Genomic DNA, 15,691 nt, shown 5'->3' on the forward strand with positions numbered 1-15,691 from the left:
CATGGTTGAAGGTTATATTGGATGAGTCAAGAGGTACATAGAGGAAAAAGAAAAAGGTGGCTTATTTATCTCTTTGCTACCATTTGGGTGGTTTGGAAGAATAGGAACCTAAGGGTGTTGGAGAATAACATTATGTCTTACGTTAGTGGGTGAAAGCAAGTTAGGTGATTAGCGATGCAATGAAATATTAGACAGAATAAAGAGAAAATAACTAGCTCTAATAGAAATGATAACTGATAAAAGAGAAGTGGGAGTGGTGGAAATGTCCCATATATAAATCGGATTTAGACAAATGAGTTTGAATCCTCTAAATTTTAGATTTTCATTTTAGAGCAAGGTTTTGAAAATCAGACCGGTTATTGAACCGTTTTAGTCATTGGTTCACTGATTTACTGGTCCAACCAGTAGTTCAACCGAAAAAATTGTTTTAGAATAAAATAATAAATAAATTATAGATAAACATCCTAAAATATAATTATAGTCTAATATAAATTTTAAAATATCTTCGAAATTTAAAACACTACATAAAATATCATCAACCAAATCCATATGATCTTATCAAAATATAAACTCAAAAGTTAAATAGTAAAAAAATATATCTAAATATTAAATTCCAATATCATTCGAAATAGGAGGATTGACAGGCAAGTTATTATTTACAAATGCATTGTTATCAGCAATTGCTTCTTGATTAATACTATTATCCATAAATAAAATTAATAAAACAGATACAAAATTAAAAACAGCCGCAGAACAATGAGAAATCAAAAAATCATCAATAAGACACCATATCTAAATTGAGTAAATTCTGTCTACACTCTACAGCATTCAGCAACAAACAAAGCCATCAGCAACCAGTAAAAGTGTAACACAGTAGAACAGCAAATTTGAACAAAAAAATTAGGAGTCGTCAGCAACTAGTAAAACAGCCAAACACTATCAGAGCCATCGAGCAATTAGAAAAAACTAAAATAGAATAACAGACTAAGTGACTAACAGAGCCATCAATCCATCAACAAAATTGTGGTTAACAATTAAAATCAAGATACAAGATAGATTCATCAGCAAATTTGAACCAAAATCTTACAGACATCACCAACCAGCCATCATACAAGACAAATCCTTCAGCAATGGTAATTACAATTTACAAAACATTACAAGCAAAATGGAACAAAAATTGAAGAAGAAGACCGAAGAAGAAGACTGAAGAAGAAGACCAAAGAACAACAATTTCAGAACTTCAAAGTTCAAACCAAGAAGAAGACCGAACATTCTTGAAAAATGAAGACGAGAAGCCACTAACCTGGGTGCCATGCCGAGAAGCCAGCGACGATGAAGAGTGAAGATTGTAAGACCCAGAACTTCTGAAAAAGAACTACTATGAGTTAATTTCAAATAAAAATATTTTTGTAGCTTTAATTTCAGAAATTTCTTTATTAAAGAAAATTGAAGCAAGTTTTGATTAATTGAATTTGAAATAAATTAGGATTTATTATCCAATTTTATAATTATTAGATTTTTTTCTATATTTGAATTATAAAGTTGGTAGTTGTGAAATAATAAAGATTTTATATGATTTGGATTAAATAAGTAATATTTTAAATATTAATATTGCTATTTTGGAAAATGAAGAAATTAAGTATATTAATTCTAATTATTTGGTTTGGACATTTTATTGAAAATAATTTTTAAAATTGATAAGCAAATAGTATTTTCTATATACAATTAGTGTTGAATTTAATTTGGGTTCAATTATTATATCATTTCCAATTTTATGTGAAATTACCAAATTACCCCTAACCCTAATTTTTGAAAATGAAACCCTAACCCTAAAAACCCTAACCCGACCCGTTTCCCCCTAAGACCCAGCCGTAGCACCCACAATGTTTCCCTCACCCAGCAGCAGTAGCATGCGCAGCTTCCTCTTCTTCTTGAACGAAAAAAAATGAAACAGAAAGGGGAAGAAGGAAGGGGGACCGAGTGGGGAAGGAGAGGGGGGAGAAGAGGGAGGCGGCGCGGTGGATGTCACTGCCACCATCGCTGCCGTTGCTATCAGAGGAGAAAGGAGAGTCTGAGAGAGAGAAGAAGGGAGGGCACGCGTGCAGGGGAGGAAGGAGCCGCCCAGTCCCTGTCGCGTCGCGCAGCCGCTACGGCCAGGCCAACTTCATCATCGCCAGGGGAAGCCAGCGCCACCAGTGTCACCGTCGCTGAGCTTCCTCGCCGTCGCCATTGAAGCCGCCCTTGCCGTTCTGCCTCGCCGTGGATCCTTTGCCGTCGAGCTCGAATGAGAAGGAAAAATGATGCTGGGATTGAGAGAGAGGCAGAGGTGGTGTGGCGCAATGAAGGAGGTGGGCTGTTCGGGTTGCCGTTCTGGTGCAAAATTTATAACCACAAACTAACCGGCAAGTGCACCGGGTCGTACCAAGTAATACCTCAGGTGAATGAGGGTCAATCCCACGAGGATTGAAGGACTAAGCAACAATGATTGATTGATTGGCTTAGTTAGACAAACAGAAAAGAGTGTTTGAATATTCAAAGAGCATTAAACAATCGTACATAAATTAAAATAGTAAAGTAATTGGGTTGGGAGTAAAGTATGGAGAAGGCAGTTAAGGTTTCAGAGTTATCTATTTTTCCGGATTAACTTTTCTTACTAACTATTTTAATCATGTAGGATTTAATTTACGGCAAACTATGTGTGACTAGACCCTAATTCCTTAGACCTTTCTAATCTCCTCTAAAATTCATTAACTGCCAATTCCTTGGTCAATTAATTCCAATTAGAGGGTGATGATCAAATTCCAGTTTATATGCCACAAAAACTCTAATCACCTAAAAATAAAAGGATTATATGTGACGTATCTCGTTAAATCCAGATAATTAAAATTTAGGAGAATATATTTTCAAGCTGTTGTTCAAGTAAAGAGCTTTTCCAAGTTATACAAGAACTCAAGTAGAAAGAGGGTCATACTTTCGTTCCACCCAAATTCATAAGATAAAGAGCAAAAATAATTCTTAAATTGTAAATCCAAACATGAATTAAAATAGGAAAAGCAATAAAATCAATCCATACAAATAGATAGAGCTCCTAACCTTAACAGTGGAGGTTTAGTTGCTCATGGTTCAGAATGAAAAATAAGGATTGTAAATTGTGAATTGAAATAATATTGTGTTCGAATCACCCTGTTGGAATCTCTTTTTTATCTAATCCTAATTAATTTAAAATCTATCATCAAAAATTAAAATAATATCATTTCCTAAAATAATATTTAAATTTAAATCATAATTAATTAAATAATCAAGTCTTCAATTGATGGATGGGGACCACTTGTTTCGTCCATTCTGCAGCTTCTAATCTGTGTTTTCTGGGCTGAAAATGGGGTCAAGCAACAGTCGAAATCGCCCCCAGCGTTTTCTGCACGTGGCGTATGTCACGCGTACGCGTCAGTCACGTGCACGCGTCGCTGGTCTTTTTCGCGTGTCATGTGTACGCGTCAGGTACGAGCACGCGTCATTGAGCAACTTCGCTTTTCACGCGTACGCGTCAGGTACGCGCACGCAGTGTCATGAATAGCTCCAAATCACGCATACGCGTCAGGCACACGCACACGTCGCTCATCGCTGGTCAGCTCCTTGGCTTCTTCTCTTTCTCTGCAGAAACTCCATCAAATCCATCCGAATGCTACCTAAAATAAACAGAATTGCACAAAACTCAAAGTAGCATCTATAATGGCTAAAAGATAATTAATTCTTGATAAAACTTAACAAATTAAATACAAATTCACTAGGAAAAGGTAAGAAAGATGCTCACGCATCACAACACCAAACTTGAATTGTTGTTTGTCCTCAAGCAACCAAACTAATATAGACTTAGAATGTGAATTTGCATGAGAAGGAGGGTTCGATTAAGCTCATGTCTCTTCTTCTAGTGGGGTTTACAACTGCAATCCTGAATAGTTTTGGCATCTCACTCTCCTTTGAATCAAAAGAATGTTACTGTCATTCGGAATTAGAATCCGGATAATATTATGAATTCTCTAATCTTTTGTAACTCAATTTAACCCTTGAACACAGCTTTTTCTTTTCTTTGGTGCTTTGCACCTTGAGCCTAGCCGTGACTTTAAATGTTTTGTCTCAAGCTTTACTTGACACAGAAACACCACAAGCACTTAACTGGGAAATTCTCTTTAAGTTCTAAATATTATTATTTTTATTAGTATTATATATATATATATATATATATATATTTTTTTTTTTTCAGTTACTCCCAGACAGTGGTGCTCAAAGCCTTTGGCGTACTCTGCAATTGATCTCGACTCTAAATGTTTTGTCTCAAGGATTACTTGACACAGAAATACCACAAGCATGTGACTAGGGAAACAAATCTTTGAGCTTTTAATCATGTCAGACCTCCCTAGTCATTGATGCTCAGAGCCTTTGGACCTTGCTTTTATTTTTCTTTTGCTGTTTCTTTTGCTTCAAGGATGAAACATTCATTAATTTCAGAGAATATCATAATAATTCTCTAAATTCTCATTCCTTGTACATCAACATTCTTTGATTCAAATTTAATTATGCACTGTTCATGTCATGCATTCAGAATCACAGAAAGTACCACCACATCTAAGTAAATAAGACTATTCTTCAATATAAACTCACTTTCTCATGCAATACATCACTTTTGTATTTTTTATTTGAATTCAAGCTCAGTGAGTAATACATGAGACATCTTTTCGGAATTAAAGCAATTAAGAGAAAACTAAACTAGACCTAGGATTCTAACTAATGAAGGATCATGCAACAAAGCAAAATAGCAGAAAATCGGAACATAATATAATAAAAGCGGGAAGGAATATAGAATGAAAGGAACTCAACCACCTTAGTTATCCTAGCGGTCATTTTATTCTTCAGGTTGTGCTCCTCCTGTGAAGATGATTCGCCTCCCTTTGGTGCCATAAGAATAAACAGAAGACTTCTAGGCGAAGCGTCAATACCAAACTTAAAGGTTTGCTTGTCCTCAAGCAAAGAAGAACTGAAAACAGAAAGAAACAACTATTATGATGAAAGAAGAATAAAATGATAAAAGAACAAGAGAGAATTAGGATTGGGAGAGAGAGAGAAAGAAAATTAAAACTGGGCAGCGAACTAGTGTAGTTGTGCGGCGAAGGCGACGCGTACGCGTAGGTCGCGAATTTTCCTTAATGACGCGTGAGCGTCAGGAACGCGTCCGCGTGCACATGATTTGTGCGATTCACGCGAAGCCATCCGCGCGCATGCACAACTCTCTGTTCGCGTGGCTTTGGAACCAATAATTGCATGGCCATTTGTGCAGATGACGCGCACGCGTCAGGGATGCGTACGCATGAACAAGTTTTGTGTTTCTAGCACACTTCCAGCCCCAAGCCAGCACAACTCTCTGCCCAAACACTTATTTCCATCAATTTTTAAGGTCACGCGTACGCGTCAATGACGCGTACGCGTGGAGTGCCAAAATCACGAATGACGCGCACGCGTGGGGTACGCGTACGCGTGGGCTTGTTTGTGCGAAATGCATCATTACTGCGCCACTCCCGCGCAACTATCTGTTCACTTTTATTTTTCACGCACATGCATATGACGCGTACGCGTCAGCGACGCTCGCGCGTCGTGTGCTTTTTTTTTTTTTTGGTGTCTGGCTCCTGTTCTAAGATAGATGCATGATCTGAAAAACAGTAAAAACTAAGTAAAAATCAAATAAGGAAGAAAACTACTACTACAAAAAATAGCTAAGGATACGAATTTATCGGGCTGCCTCCCGACAAGTGCTTCTTTAACGTCACTAGCTTGACACTTGATTATTGAAGCTTCTTCCTCTTCTTCCAGTTGGTTAAAAGAAATGTTTCCAAGGGGGGAGAGGTGAAGATTAGTGCCCCCTGATATAAATTCCTCCTAACAAGCTTTCTTTTATTGTGATTAGCTGGATTCACCTTGCTTGTTGGGGTAGAGGTTGGATTGTTTCTTGCTGACCTTTTTTTTTCATGGATATTTTCTTCTTTTTCTTGGTCATAATCCCCTTTTCAGTGCTTTCCTTGGTTGCCTTCACTTCTTTGATTTCAAAATGTGGGCGTTGTGTGATGGTTAGAGTGTACCTTTCGTCAAGAATTTCTTGAATTGGTGGTTCAATAAATTCACCCTCTATGCCACTCTCTGATTCATTGGGGGTGTAGATTCCCATAATTATTTTCATCCGTTACAACCTCCTTTATTTGTGCATCTTCCTCCTTTGTTGGTGCATCTTCCTCCTTTGTTTTTGCATTTGCCTCTTCTTCCATGTGTGAGGATGAAAAGTTCTCCAATTCACTGGAGTATGAACTCCTTTGATTGATTCCTCACTTTCTTCTATAGGATCTTGTACTATATCTCTTGGGAAGGGATTTGCTTGTTCTTCTTCCTGGGACTTGGTAATCAGCTGCACATAATTCTCTACATTTTTGACACTCGTCTTTATATCATGTATGAATTCTTTCATGAAGATCTCAAGATCTGATGGTATTTGAGATGAATAAGAAGATGGTGGCTCTTGATATGGGTAAGAAGGAGATGATGATTCTTGATAAGAGTAAAAAGAGGATGGTTATTGGTATGAATAGGGAGATAGTGGCTCTTGATATGGGTAGAAAGACGATGGTTCTTGATATGGATAGAGAGGTGGTGGTTCTTGGTATGAATATGGAGATGGTGGTTCTTGATATGAATATGGAGATGGTGGTTCTTGATAGTTGGAACATGGAGCATTGAAGTTTCTTTGGTTTTGACTTTGCCAACCAAAATTTGGGTAGTTCCTCCATCCACAATCATATGAATTACTACTTGGGTGGGAGTAGTAACCCATGTGATCTCTCTCCATTATTTTTCCATAGCACAACACACCAAACACAATTAAATGCACCATGTGGTAAACAGGAAAGCAAAGAAGAAAGAACAGAATTCTAAAAATTAAAATAAGAAAAATTAAAATAAAACTAACTAGGAAACACCAAACTTAATTTCAGACATTGAGAAAAATATTAGTGCTGTTTATTTATTTAAATTTTTTTTCAAAAATAATACAACAATATTTAAATAAAATTAAAATTAAAACGTCTAATCTAAGCAATCAAATAACTGATAGTTGTCAATCACAGTTAATCTCCGGCAACGGCGCCAAAAACTTGGTGCAGAATTTATAACCACAAACTAACCGACAAGTGCACCGGGTCGTACCAAGTAATACTTCAGGTGAATGAGGGTCGATCCCACGAGGATTGAAGGACTAAGCAACAATGATTGATTGATTGGCTTAGTTAGACAAACAGAAAAGAGTGTTTGAATATTCAAAGAGCATTAAACAATCGTACATAAATTAAAATAGTAAAGTAATTGGGTTGGGAGTAAAGTATGGAGAAGGCAGTTAAGGTTTCAGAGTTATCTATTTTTTCAGATTAACTTTTCTTACTAACTATTTTAATCATGTAGGATTTAATTTATGGCAAACTATGTGTGACTAGACCCTAATTCCTTAGACCTTTTTAGTCTCCTCTAAAATTCATTAACTGCCAATTCCTTGGTCAATTAATTCCAATTAGAGGGTGATAATCAAATTCCAGTTTATATGCCACAAAAACTCTAATCACCCAAAAATAAAAGGATTATATGTCACGTATCCCGTTAAATCCAGATAATTAAAATTTAGGAGAATATATTTTCAAGCTGTTGTTCAAGTAAAGAGCTTTTCCAAGTTATATAAGAACTAAGTAGAAAGAGGGTCATACTTCTGTTCCACCCAAATTCATAAGATAAAGAGCGAAAACAATTCTTAAATTGTAAATCCAAACATGAATTAAAATAGGAAAAGCAATAAAATCAATCCATACAAATAGACAGAGCTCCTAACCTTAACAGTGGAGGTTTATTTGCTCATGGTTCAGAGTGAAAAATAAGGATTGTAAATTGTAAATTGGAATAATGTTGTGTTCGAATCACCCTGTTGGAATTCCCTTTTTTATCTAATCCTAATTAATTTAAAATCTATCATCAAAAATTAAAATAATATCTTTTCCTAAAATAATATTTAAATTTAAATCAGAATTAATTAAATAATCAAGTCTTCAATTGATGGATGGTGACCACTTGTTTCGTCCATTCTACAGCTTCTAATCTGTATTTTCTGGGCTGAAAACTGGGTCAAGCAGCAGTCGAAATCGCCCCCAGCATTTTTCTACGTTTTCTACACGTGGCACATGTCACGCGTACGCGTCAGTCACGCGTACGCGTCGCTGGTCTTTTTCGCGTGTCACGCATACGCGTCAGGTACGCGCACGCATCGCTGAGCAACTTTGCTTTTCACACGTATGCGTCAGGTACGTGCACACGTCGTCATGAATAGCTCCAAATCACGCGTACGCGTCAAGCACGTGCACGCGTCGCTCCTCGCTGGTCACCTTGGCTTCTTCTCTTTCTTTGCAGAAACTCCATCAAATCCATCCAAATGCTACCTAAAATAAACAGAATTGAACAAAACTCAAAGTAGCATCTATAGTGGCTAAAAGATAATTAATTCTTGATAAAACTTAACAAATTAAATGCAAATTCACTAGAAAAAGGTAAGAAAGATGCTCACGCATCATGTTCGCACCACCGAGGTTGAGCCGTAGCGCCGCCGTTGCGCCACTGACCGCCACCGTTTCGTCGTCGCCGTCAATAGGGGTTCTGCCAGGAGAGAGAGGACGCACATGGAGGAGCCCGACGTTCGTGAAGAAGAAGGGGAGAGGTCCGAGGCTAAGGTGGTTCCTGTCACTGCCGTCTGCCTCCGTCGGAACTGCCGCCATCAGAACAGGGGTTCAGGCCACCGCAGGTGTCGCTGCTGGAGAAGGGAGCTGCATCTCTGTGATTCTGGCCGCCGGGAGTGGTTCTGTGACTTCCGGGACCACCGCCGAAGCCTCTGGCTGTTTCTGCCGTCACTGGAAAACTCTGTTGTCTTCATCGCCGGAGTCCGGTCGCCGCTGCCGCTTGAGGTGGCTGCCGGGCCGCTGCCAGACCGGTTCGGAGACTACCACTATTTCGGTTCAACCGTTCTTTCTTCGTTTTGGTAAGCGTTTTCGATTTGAAAGCCCTTTGGTTACTGTTCTGTTATCATACGCTGAGGTTTTATGGCATTAATTGCTATAAGATTGAATTTCGATTATTATATGTCGCGATTAGTGTTGCTGGGGTTACCGCGAAAGTGGCTTGGAGTTGAGGTTGCAGTTGTTGGTGATTTTGGGTCGAGATGAAAGGATTTCTGAGAGGCGTTTTGGTTATTGTTTTGCGTATTTGAGGTAGGGGCTTTTTATACAATCTGATTTATTTATAATTAGAAATTGTTATAAATAGATATGCTGTGCGAAATGCATTTTTGGTGGTTATGCAAGTCTTATGAATTGCCTGATTTTGTCTTGAATGAATATGATAGCCTGCTTGATTTAAATAATGTCTACTTTTGATAAATTGGAGATTTCTGGATTGGTTGAGTTGAAATGATTTTTGATAAGCTGAAAGTTTGAGTTTTATTTTATTAGAAACTGATTTGGTCTTGAACTTGTTGAAAGAGTTGAGGATTGGTCTAGATGGGACCCGGAAAGGGTGACAAAGTCCAAGTTTTAGAGGAGGTGCTGCCGAAACTTCTATAAAATTTGAGATGTTGATTGGAACGTTATTTTGAAAATAATGAATTATGCTTTGAATTAAATGTTTGATAAATAAATTATGTTTGAACTTGCCTTATTAAGAAAATCTTTATATTTTGGAGGTAATTATTAAGAAAGGAATTATGTCTTAAAAATCAATTTAATGATAAAAATTTTTATGTTTTGGAATTTGATTTAAGTAAAAAGATTTGGAGGGATTTTAATGGATTTAAAAGAAACCTGGTTTTCAATTAATCTATTTCACTTTACGACATTTTGGAAAAAGTTTGAAGTATTAACTAAAACTTTGACTTAGTAAAACTGACACAATTCCCGAGCTTTTAGAAACATATTTAAGAATGAAATTGAAGTTGGTTTTCGGTTTAAATGACTTGGTTCTGGTCTAAGTACGTTGGTTTTTAAATTGGTTCAGAATATTTAGACACATGACTTGGTTTTGGTTTAAATTCAATTTTTTTTATTTAAATCAAGAAGTTAAGGTTTCGGAGGTTTTCAATGAATTTAAGAAATGAATTAGGTTATTCTCCCCTGAAGTCTTGAGACTCCGCTGAGGAATTTTATGACCAAATCCTGATTTAGAAATGAATGATTTTGAGTCTTTCGAAAGATGAATTTGAATTTGGCATGGTTTTGAGATTGTTTGGAAGTGTTGGAAAGACGTGGAAAGTGGCTCCGTTTTGAAAAGTGATTGTTGGCAAGATGTGAATTGAATACGGTTGTTATTTAAAAGTAAATGGGTCAAGAATGATTTTGAAGTAAGATATTGAGCCTGATTGATGTGTTGAAAATGTTTCTAAAAAACCACTGGACTATTGTTTTATATTGAGATTATGAGACGCTATGCGCCCGGCAAGGGCTGTGGTTGGATCCCCCTGTCGAGGTAGCGGCGGCAGCGTAAGAGCGGTGGTTCGTCCCGCTTGCGCTTAGATGTGAGGTCAGTGGCAATAGATCCCGCTCGCATCCCTTCGGATCATCAGAGCGTACAGGTGCAAAACCCTGGATAGTGATCCGAGTACTATATCTCGGGGATTCCCACACTATAATTCCGAAGGGCAACATCTCCATGGAGATGTATCGGGTTAGCAGTTGAACCGACAATGTGATATCACAGCCAGTAGGGCAGACATTCATCATTTGCATTTATGTGACATTGTTTGGGTGTGCATATTGTAATTGGTTTGCCTATGTGAATATTTATGTTAATTGCTAACTGCTATAATTATTGTAATTGCTATTGATTGTATTTGAACTACATTAATTGTGATTGTGTTTGATTGGTTAGTTTGTGATAAATTGGTTGATGATTGAGTTGTTTGGGCCGGGGGCCGTGTTGGATTGGATGTGCTTGAGGTCATGATTGGTATATTGAGTTCTAGTTTTGTATAAAGTATGTGGCCGGTTCAGCATAGACTTAATGAACCTATGCTTGGAACGGGATGGTCATTTATACCGCGTAGGTAACTGCTTTCATGGTTGTGGTCTAGAAAAGTATGAAAAATCAAACTCTTACAGCATAGACTTAATTGAACCTATGTTTGGGACATGTTGGTCATTCATACTGTTTAGGAAACACTTTTCAGATTTTACAAAAAGAGAAAAAAGTTTTTTTTTAACATATTTGAGAAATTTACCAAGTCTTCAAAAAGGAATTTTCTGGATTTCGAATGTGTACCCAAGGTTTTTGGAAAGACTCATAAGACGAGCAATGATCACTGTACTCTAAGAATAATTTTTATTTTATGTATCTTGTTATAGAGATTTCTGTAATTCTATAGTGAGAACAAGCGAGGACGACATTCTCACTCCCCTACAGGTTATTTCCTTTTCAGGATATGGACGACGAAACTTCAGAAGAGTTATATTTATTTTCTATTATTCAATATTTTTGTATTACCTTAGCTATTATTTTCCCTCGCCTTTGTCATTATTAAGTTTGTAAGAGGGATAGGAAATTGTGATATGTATGTTTGTAAGCTAGTGTTATGTATATATATATATATATATATATATATATATATATATATATATATATATATATATATATATATATATATATATATATATATATATCCTAAGGTATTGTATCTGGTTTGTATGTTTATGTATGTTTATGTTTCGACGAAAAAGTGCTTTTGAAAGGTCACGCGGTTTTGAGTTTTAAACAGGCTCCTATTTTGGTATTAAATATGTTTAGAGTTGTCGTAATGCCCAAGCTATCAAAGTGGCGCAGCCGGAAGTGTGACATTCGGATAGCGAGGGTGTTACAAAGACGATGTGCCGAGCTACTGGGTTCTGGACACGAGGAAGAAGAAGAAGGCGGCGGTGCTGAGGATCTGGGGACGGAGGCGGCGCTTAGGACCTGGGAACGGCGGCAGCAACGAAGGGCTAGGGTTTTCCACTTTTCCCTTTGCTTCGGACTTCTCCAGTGACGAATGATTGGGGAAGAAAGGATGCCGGGGGGGTTAGTTCGCGACATGCCTACTTTCTTTTTTTTTTAAAAACAAATCAATAAAACGGTGCCGTTTAATGCGAATCGGGTGGTTACCGGTTTGGTCCAACCGGCCGGTTTGCCGGTTTCAAACGGTTTTTCCTCCAGCAATTTTACATAGAGGACCGGACCATTTTTATTACCGGTCCTCAATTGAATCGGTTCGACCGACCGATTCGATCCGGTTTTTAGAACCATGTTTTAGAGGATAAAATGAGATAAATGGTGATAAGTGATGAGCGGATAATTTATACGCTTTTTGGCATTGTTTTTAGTATGTTTTTAGTATATTTTAGTTAGTTTTTATTATGTTTTTACTAGTTTTTATTCAAAAATCACATTTCTGGACTTCACTATGAGTTTGTGTGTTTTTTTGGAATTTCAGGTATTTTTTGGCTGAAATTGAGGGACCTGAGCAAAAATCTTATTCAGAGGCTGAAAAAGGATTGTAGATGCTGTTGGATTCTGACCCTCCTGCACTCGAAATGGATTTTCTCGAGTTACAGAAGCCCAATTGGCGCGCTCTCAATTGCGTTAGAAAGTAGACATCTTGAGCTTTCCAGCAATATATAATAGTCCATACTTTGCCCAAGTTTTGATGACGCAAACTGGCGTTTAAACGCTAACTTTCTACCCTATTCTGGCGTTAAACGCCAGAACTGGCATAAAAGCTGGAGTTAAACGCCCAAACTGGCACAAAAGCTGGCGTTTAACTCCAAAAAAAGTCTCTACATGTAAAAGCTTCAATGCTCAGCCCAAGCACACACCAAGTGGGCCCCGGAAGTGGATTTCTGCATCATTTACTCATTTCTGTAAACCCTAGGTCACTAGTTCATTATAAATAGGACCTTTTACTATTGTATTTTCACCTCATGACAATTTACATTCGAACTTGTATCTTCTACGGCATGAGTCTCTAAACCCCATGGTTGGGGGTGAGGAGCTTTGTTGTGTTTGATGAATTAATGCAATTACTACTGTTTTCCATTCAATCACGCTTGTTTCTATTCTAAGATATTCACTCGCACTTCAACTTGATGAATGTGATGATCCGTGACACTCATCACTATTCTCAACCTATGAATGTGTGCCTGACAACCACCTCCGTTCTACCTTAGACTAAGTGCTTATCTCTTAGACTCCTGATTCAGATCAGAGTCTTCGTGGTATAGGCTAGTGATGAGCGGATAATTTATACGCTTTTTGACATTGTTTTTAGTATGTTTTTAGTAGGATCTAGTTACTTTTAGGGATGTTTTTAATAGATTTTGTGTTAAATTCACATTTCTAGACTTTACTATGAGTTTGTGTATTTTTCTGTGATTTCAGGTATTTTCTGGCTGAAATTGAGGGACTTGAGCAGAAATCAGATTCAGAGGTTGAAAAAGGACTGCTGATGCTGTTGGATTCTGACCTCCCTGCACTCAAAGTGGATTTTCTGGAGCTATATAACTCGAAATGGCGCGCTTCCAATTGCGTTGGAAAGTAGACATCCAGGGCTTTCCAGCAATATATAATAGTCCATACTTTGGCCAAGAATTGATGACGTAAACTGGCGTTCAACGCCAGATCTCTGCCCAAATCTGGCGTCTAGCGCCAGAAAAGGATCCAAAACCAGAGTTGAACGCCCAAACTGGCACAAAAACTGGCGTTCAACTCCACAAATGGCCTCTGCACGTGCAACACTTAAGCTCAGTCCAAACACACACCAAGTGGGCCCCAGAAGTGGATTTATACATCAAATACTTACTCATGTAAACCCTAGTAGCTAGTTTATTATAAATAGGACCTCTTACTATTGTATTAGGCATCTTTGGATTACCTTATGATCCTTTGATCACGTTTTAGGGGGCTGGCCATCTCGGCCATGCCTGAACCTTCACTTATGTATTTTTAACGGTAGAGTTTCTACACTCCATAGATTAAGGTGTGGAGCTCTGCTGTTCCTCAAAGATTAATGCAAGTACTACTGTTTTCTATTCAATTCATCTTATTTCGCTTCTAAGATATCCATTCGCACCCAAGAACGTGATGAAGGTGATGATTATGTGTGACGCTCATCACCATCTCCCCTATGAACACGTGCCTGACAAACACTTCCGTTCTACATGAATTAAGCTAGAATGAATATCTCTTAGATCTCTAAACCGGAATCTTCGTGGCGTAAGCTAGAATGATGGCGGCATTCAAGAGAATCCGGAAGGTCTAAACCTTGTCTGTGGTATTCTGAGTAGGATTCTATGATTGAATGACTGTGACGAGCTTCAAACTCGCGAGTGCTGGGCGTTAGTGACAGACGCAAAAGGAGGGTGAATCCTATTCCAGCATGATCGAGAACCGACAGATGAATAGCCGTGCCGTGACAGGGTGCGTGAGCATATTATTCACTGAGAGGAGGGGATATAGCCACTGACAACGGTGATGCCCTTGCATAAAGCCAGCCATGGAAAGGAGTGGGACTGATTGGATGAAGATAGCAGGAAAGCAGAGGTTCAGAGGAACGAAAAGCATCTCCATTCGCTTATCTGAAATTCCTACCAATGATTTACATAAGTATCTCTATCCCTATTTTATTATATAATATTCGAAAACACCATTATCACTTTATATCTGCCTGACTGAGATTTACAAGGTGACCATAGCTTGCTTCATACCAACAATCTCTGTGGGATTCGACCCTTACTCACGTAAGGTATTACTTGGACGACCCAGTGCACTTGCTGGTTAGTTGTATCGAAGTTGTGACAATCATGAATTAAGATCAGAGCACCAAGCTTTGGAGCCATTACCAAGATTTGTTCGAGACTGGAGATCACAATTTCGTGCACCAGCTAGAATTATTGGCAGCCATTCTTGAGATCCGGAAAGTCTAAACCTTGTCTGTGGTATTCCGAGTAGGATCTGGGAGGGATGACTGTGATGAGCTTCAAACTCGCAATTGCTGGGTGTAGTGACAGATGCAAAAGGATCAATGGATCCTATTCCAGCATGAGTGAGAACCGAAAGATGATTAGTCGTGCGGTGACAGCGCATTTGGACCATTTTCACTGAGAGGATGGATGGTAGCCATTGACAACGGTGATCAACTAACATACAGCTTGCCATGGAAGGAGCCTTGCGTGCGTGAAGAAGAAGACAGTAAGAAAGCAGAGATTCAGAAGATAAAGCATCTCCAAAACCTCGACCTGTTCTCCATTACTGAATCACAAGTACTCTTTATTTCATGTTGTTTATTTTTCATAAATACAATCACTCTCATCATTAATCTCCTGACTAAGATTTACAAAATAGCCATAACTTGCTTCAAGCCGACAATCTCCGTGGGATCGACCCTTACTCACGTAAGGTATTACTTGGACGACCCAGTGCACTTGCTGGTTAGTTATGCGGAAGTGTGAATCACAATTTCGTGCACCAAGTTTTTGGCGCCGTTGCCGGGAATTGTTCGAGTTTGGACAACTGACGGTTTATTTTGTTGCTTAGATTAGGAATAATTTAT

This window comes from Arachis hypogaea, chromosome 19, assembly GCF_003086295.3.
Source record: "Arachis hypogaea cultivar Tifrunner chromosome 19, arahy.Tifrunner.gnm2.J5K5, whole genome shotgun sequence".
NCBI lineage: Eukaryota > Viridiplantae > Streptophyta > Magnoliopsida > Fabales > Fabaceae > Arachis > Arachis hypogaea.